The sequence below is a fragment of the Tenrec ecaudatus genome, chromosome 3 (genome assembly GCF_050624435.1).
Source record: "Tenrec ecaudatus isolate mTenEca1 chromosome 3, mTenEca1.hap1, whole genome shotgun sequence".
NCBI classification, from domain to species: Eukaryota; Metazoa; Chordata; class Mammalia; order Afrosoricida; family Tenrecidae; genus Tenrec; species Tenrec ecaudatus.
In genome coordinates this window covers 27,419,777-27,427,097 of record NC_134532.1, presented here as the reverse complement: position 1 = coordinate 27,427,097, position 7,321 = coordinate 27,419,777, and the positions used below count along the sequence as shown (strand labels likewise).

The following is a 7,321-nucleotide window of genomic DNA, read 5'->3' as shown; positions in this document are numbered from 1 at the left end:
CCAAAGTCTATTTTTGGTATTCCCTCCAGACTTTGTTGCTCTGGCCCCCTTGCTGGTCTGTTGCATACCCTTAGTGTTTTGCCTCGGTGTGGTGGAGTCAGATAGGGCCGAATTCTAACACTGTGCCTCCAGTGTTGTCTCCTGTAGAGCTATGTGTCAGTAAGGGATGCTATATCAAATAGTGGGTCCTGCCATAGGGTCCTCTCTGTGGATTGGTTGCTGTGAGTGGGGATATTGTCCTCAAGGCTTGCTGGGCCAGGGTGTGTTCCACTATCTTTTCCTAGTCCCTTCTTTCAGAGTATTCTGAATCTATTCAAAAGAACCTACATTTTCTTGCACTGAGTAAGGTGCTGTGGCTGGCACCCGAGGGTGGAGAATTGTATGAAGTAGGGCAGGGAGGTTCGGTATTTCTTAACATCTATGTTTTTGATTCTCTGATGCAAAATGTTCTGTACCTGGGTGCTTCCAGACCTTGACTAAATAGCATGAATTGTAGGAAACGAGAGTTTCCTTTCAGTTAGATCTTCAAAAAGCTTTTGTTTTCACTATAGTTTTGGGAGTGTGCATTAGCATAATCATCCCTAATTTGGAAAAAGAGCCCGCGTATATTACATAGAGGCTTTACGTCTTCTTTGTAATCAGAGAACAATTGCAAGAGTCCTCCCGTTAAAGGGCCCACTGGTCCTTTGTGGGACCATGGCTTTATATTCCTCTTCAGTGGGACAAGAGCAATTGTCCCTCCAAGGGTAATTGTCTAGGTCTTGTTCCTGATGGAGTTCTAAAAGACGGTGGGTAAAAAGTTTCCCTGTTTTCCTGTATCTGAGTGATCAAGGGTCAAGACTTTCCCCAAAGAAATAACATATACATAAACAGCAAGTGTGACAAAAGGAATATTATTGATACTGTGAGCCACTGTCAAGCCAGGTCTAAGTTCTCAGTTGTCTTTGTTATCATCAGTGAGCAAACTGGCTTTATGAGACACTTTGGTCACTTCACTAATAACCTGTAGTTTGTCTTCTGGAACTTTCAGTCAATGATTAAAAGCTTCAGAAAGCTTGATTTTTACTTGTTTACCTGGTAACTGAAGTAAGTTGGGTTCTAGAAGACTTCTTTGGATTCTTTCTTGAGCAGTCATCACTGTTTTATAATTTCAGAGCAGATGGTTTAAAGTGGCTATCATGGCTTGCTCGGTACGGGTCTGGAAGCGGCTGTGCTCAGGATTAAGTTCCCACTTCACAGCTTAGACCACAGTTCCCTCTGACCCCGATTTGACTCCCTGCCCTACTTCATACAATTCTCCACGCTCAGGTGCCAGCCACACCACCTTACTCAGTGCAAGAAAATACATCATCCAGTCCCCAATGTAATTGTTCTTAATAAGTTACTTTATTTAAAACATATTTCTTATTGCAGTTGGTGTTTACTAATAATTCATTTATTTGGAAGGACGGGATCAAAATTATCCTACTTTGGAAATATATTAATTTCAGAATACATTTTCCACACTTTGTAACACAGAAAGCTGGGTTCCTGGATGCTGTCATTAGGAAAATATGTTTGAAATTCTTTACATTTTCAGGGCAAGTAAAATCTTTAATGCAGCTCTTCCAGACAATGTTTCTAACTCCCACAAATGACCTTTCCCTGCTTGGGTCTATTCGGAAGGTTTGGGGGCAATATTGATGGGGTTCACCTGAGTAATTCACAATAGGATTCCCTAGAGAGGATCCCACTTTCTATAAAATGAACCACATGAAAAGCAGGAGGAAGGATGGCATTGCCCACAGGAGTCACGGATGGATGAAATTCTCCAGTCCTATGATCCCTGCACAGTGGACTCCCCGATCCAGATGACAGCTACTCCATCAGAGACTGAGCGTGGAACCGTGATGCACTTCCCAATCCACAGAGTAAATTAACATAACTGTTCTTGGGCAGGAGGCTTGCTTAATGGACTCAAGTGTCTCTGGGGGTTCCTTCAGAACTTTGGGCTCACTCACTCTGGAAACTGGTGCCGAGTGCCTCCCGGATGAGGCTTGCTGGAGTTGGGTGCCGCAAGGTGCTTGAGTGGAATGCCTTCCATTTGATATTTATAACAGAGTGGTATGCACTTCCGGCATATATTAGCGACTTGACTGAACTTTACATGTCCTCATAAAGAACTCAGTGACGTTTCCACTGGCACTACTCTTACTGGAGTTGCTCTGAAGGAGTTGCCACGGGTCATATCAAAAAGGAAGAACTTTATTGTGCCCACACGTGTCGCAGTGAGTCTGTATCCAGAAAATGAGCCTTCACACCTGGGGTGTTGAGGACTTTCACAGGAAATGGGTCACTCACAGGAGGCTGTTGGGGATTGGCAGGCCAGTGGAGGACAGCAGCTAAAAAAGGCAGATGAGGTTATATTAGTGGAGGGTGTGCTAGCAATGTCAGGGGCTTCCTTTGAGGCCTGTTGTCTCTGGAGCAATGAGTTGTTCCTGCCGCATTACAACTTGTCCGTGAATTGTGCAGCTATTACAATGGATAGTAGAACCGAGATATGTTCAATAGTGAACAGTAAGATATTGTCCTATCCATAAGAGTTTAGGAAGTTAGTCTCTTCTGTATACAAGGAAAGAACATTGTCCTTAGGTCACAGGGACACACAGAGCTCTCTCTCGCACTGGGGAAACTTTTCTCAAACCCAGGAGTGCAGGAGCATCTGAGTGGAGAGTGGCCATTTCTCCCGTGCAAGGCATCCTTCCTCATGTGTGACATTCACAGTGTCATTGGCTGTGCGCTACAATCCGTAGTGGTTCCCCACTGAGTATTTGCATCTTCTAGACAACCCCCAGCGTCACTTGAGGAGAAGCAATGGAAGCGCTGGGAGGTGATCATTTCCTCTGGATTTCCACCTCTCCTTACATGTGGTCCACTTCAATTTCCTCTCTGTCAGGACCAGGGAAACACAGGAACAACTGGATTCAAAGGCAGCTGATGTACAGAGTCCTCTCTACACAATGTTCTTGTATCACTTCCGAACCCCCACCTGCAAAAAACTCTTTCGGCCATGGAGAGAGGAGGGTTTTAAGCTTGGGCAGGTCAGTGCTGCTTTCAGTGAGGACTGGAGTTTGTGAGCAACGCAAGATCCTCCAAGAGGAGAACATGGTGTGGCTGTGTCTCCTTCTCTTCCTGGTAGCTGCAGCCCCAGGTGAGATCGTTCCTGATTTTAGAGATCAGAACAAGGCACGGTAGGTCTGTCTGGAACTCACTGTGGTTTTCTTTGTTCCCAGGTGTTCTGTCCCAGGTGCAGCTGCAGGAGTCAGGGGCCGGACTGGTGAAGCCCTCACAGGCCCTGTCACTCACGTGCACAGTCTGTGATTCTCCATCACCACCAGTGGTTACTGCTGGGAGTGGACCCGCCAGTGCACAGGGAAGGGGCTGCAGTGGACTGGGGAGATTTGTGCTAGTGGTAACACTTACTACAGCTCTTCCTTCAAGAGTAGCAACTCCATCTCTAGGGACACAGCCAGGAACCAATTCTCCCTGCAAGTGAATTTACTAACTGCTGAGGACACAGCTGTGCATTATTGTGCAAGAAACACAGGGAGGGGAAGTTAGTGTGAGCCCAGACACAAGACTACGCTGCACGCTGATGAAGGCTCAGGCTGAAGGTTGTGCCCAGAGCCCAAGTGTCAGAGCTCATACCCAGGTGCGCGGAGCTGGTGTTAGGAGAAAAATCACACCAGCTCTGTGCTCTGCTTGCTGTTCTTATGTTTTCCCACTGCTCTGCTCTTCTTTTTCCCTCTATGATCAAACAGTGATCCATAGCCCTCTGCCCCCATCCTGCCTTCATAACTTCTATTTCAAACAAGCTAACAAACAAAAACAAAACTTTCTAATCTGTTTTCTTCACATATGGGGTCTTAAAGGATTGTTTCCAAACAAGCAGCCCTCTAAGTGAGATGTCAACTAAGCCTACATGGAGGAAGCACACCATCATCACTGAAGGATGGTAAACCATTTAATCTGAAGTTGAAGGAGGATCTAGTATCAAAGACTAAATTGTGATGGTTGAGAGTGGTAGCCCAAGATTCATTTGTCGAACTTCATAGGAAATAAGTCTCTGGAGAAGTCCCTCCATCTACAATTGAGGCATGGAGAAAAGTGGTTATCTAACAGAGAGCTTTGGAGAGATGAGTATAAAGGATCAAAAACGTCAATCTGCCTTGAACAGTTACAACATTATCAGTAGATTCCGCCTGCTCTACTGATGAGGCCGACCCTTATCTGGTGTCCTACATTTTCTTTATTTTTGGTTTGTGGTATTTGCTTTGGTTTGTGCTTGTCCATATTAGAATGTATCTCAGAGGTGTTATGTCATTGGAGGTCACCTTCTTGAATTTGTGTTATATGTTTTTCCATTTTTTGTTATATGCATCCTATGATTGATGAACCCATAGAGACAGCAAGGAGAATAGGGTTTCAGGAGGAGGGGGTACAATGGTGGAGGGGGGTAAAGGGGAGACAATGTCAAGGAGGCCATGCACGAAAAGAATGTTTGGAAACCGTCATAGCAATTGTACAACTCTGCTGAATGTTTTAACTATCGAATTATATGATATCTATCATATTATTATTATTATGTATAATAAAATAAAACTTGGCTTCTTCAATAGTGTACTTCTTAGTTGGGGCATCATTGAGCATTCTCATAATGCAGAACTCTGACAAACCCTTCCTCAGCCAGGTGATCAAGGTCAAATTAACACTGATAAGTTTGTGACGGTGTATATACTGTCACAATAACATAGACAGTTTCCAATCAGGCTATTCTCCAAAACAAATCAACAACAACAACAAACAAAAAAAAACAACAAAATAAAACCTGACAAACACCGTCAGAGCTGTCAAGACAATTTTAAAAATAGAAAGGAATTCCTCAGAATTTGTCACAATAGAGAGCAAGCTAAAGGGGCATGATGACTAAATGTAATATGATGTCTTGTATGGAATCCTATGGCAGGGATAGTACCTTATGTAAGATTTAAGGAAATCCAAACAAATCATAGATTTTAATTCATAACAATGTATCAATATTGGTGTTTGATGATTAATATGTGCCATTATAATGCAAGGGAAAATCAGGAAAGGCTGGGAGGTAATGGTTTGGGGGAGATTATATAGGTATATCTTTCTATTATCTTTACTGGTAAAATTAAAAATAAATTAATGAGTTTACATCTCTGCCATTGTATTAAACATGCAGAAACTGGTCCGAAGTCCATTCCCTCCCACTGATCCGCTGCCATGAAGTCATTTCTGTCTCACACCAGTGGATGGGAGAGCAGTGCTTCCCCGCTTCTCTGAAAGGGTGTTTCCAAAAGAAGCACCATGATACACTGTTCTCTTTAGGAGAAGCTGACAGATTTGAACCACAAACACATATAGTTACCACGCCCATGTTTGACCCGTTGCACCACCAGCAATCTTTGATGTAAATTTGACCTCATCCCTCCATCTTCCCAATAAACAGTTTGGTTCCTTGGAGGCAACTTTATAAAGTTCTCTTCAAATAACTCGAGTCACTCCAGGCAGTGTCATTCCAAGGGCACTTTCCCATGGACTCGGCGACATTATAAGCTTCCAGAACCTCTTTTGCAAGCCTTCCAAGTCCAACATTTCAAGTAGCCAGTGAAGCAGAGTTAATGATCCTGATTACATGATTGCCCAGTTGATAGGAATCTATGAAGAACTGATATGAACTAAGATGATATCCATTCAATATGTTGGTACATAAAATCTCGAGGGAAAATGTACATTTTTCAAAAGTGAATAATTGCAGTTTTAAAATGTGCTTTATTGTATTGGGTTACACATTTCACCATTAAGTTTGAATGAACCAGGAAAAGAAAGTTCTGGAATCTGTTCTTCTAGATCCTTTTGAATAAATTTCTCTCTCCACTATCTTCCCAGTAACTTACCAGGTGTTGGCAGATGTTGCTGTTGCCTCCACCTGCAACCCAGAGGTTTCTCACAGGCTGCAGCATCCAGCTCCTACAGCTGGGTTTGTGCCTTCTTCTAGAGAGAACTGTCCTCAGTCAAAGCTGCTCCTTAGGTTGAGGTGTGTGCCCTCTGTACCATGGGCTGACTCAGTGTCCACAAGTTCCTCTTCTGGCTCAGGACAGGATGAGTTTGCAGGGGAAGGTATGAGAGCAGCAAGAGCCCTTGCTTTCTGTCCTGGTTGTTCATTGACACGTGTCCCCCATTCACCAAAAGACAGCTTCTTGAAGAACACAGAAATTTGGGCATCCCAAGGGCATCAGGACGTTTTAAAGAGAGTTGTCATATGATAGGCACTCTTCCTGGGCACAGAAATCGATCAGAACCTTCACCCACAAACCCACAGCAATATTGCTGCTGTTGTTAGAAGTTGTCCATTAGTTCCGACTCCTATCCACCCTGTGTAGAGGAGAATGAAACGCTGTCCGAGCCTGTGCCATCCTCAGAATTGTTCTTCTTGTTGGAGCCACTGTGTCCATCATCTTCTCAAGGGTCTTCCTCCTTTTGCTGCCTCTCCACTTTACGAGGCATGAGGGCCTTCTGCAGAGACAAGTCTGTCAGATAACATGTCCAAAACCTCACCATGCTTTCCTCTGAAAAGAATTCTGGCTGTACTTCTTTGAAGATGAGTTTATGGATTCTTTTTTTAGGACATGGCACTTTAAATATTTTTAACCAACATCAAAATTCAAATGTGTCAATTCCATTCTGGTCTTCCATTTTCCATGTGCAACTTTAGCATGCATAGGAGGTCATTAAAAATGCTTGGCTTGGGTGAAGTGCATCTTTTTGGTCACAGGACCACTTGGTCCCCAGGAGTCATGAACCAGACTGCAGTATCCCCAAGCAGCGTTGTGATAGCATACCTCTCCAAGACTGACTTCCCTCCCCTATCACACTTTCTAGCACTCCACTCGTGTCCCCGCCTCACCATTCACAAACCTGCTGCCTCTCTGCTCTACTCCAAGAACAACGGGTTCCTCCTCACCCCTGGATATTCATGTTCCCTTCTCCCTACATTTATTCCTCCTCACAGTCTTACCACGTTGACTTTCAACATGAGAGGCACTGGAAGAATCCTAACAGTAACACCTTCCCTGATTGCAGGTCCTAAGGTGAAGGACACAGAAAACAATGAAGTGCTCATTCCTGTACTTTGCTGAATCTAGTTCTGATTCACAGCAACCTGACACAGCCCTGCCCCCTGCCTCTTGCCGCACCATAATGTGCTTTTTTTCCCTCTTGGGTCACTCTTTTCATATCTCATCCTTAAGAATTT

General features: G+C 44.0%; 1 pseudogene; it reads right to left on the bottom strand.

Moving 5' to 3' along the window:
- Positions 1-270: 270 nt before the first annotated feature.
- On the bottom strand, positions 271-1,135 carry LOC142443193 (geranylgeranyl pyrophosphate synthase pseudogene; annotated as a pseudogene).
- Between the last annotated feature and the right edge of the window lie 6,186 nt (positions 1,136-7,321).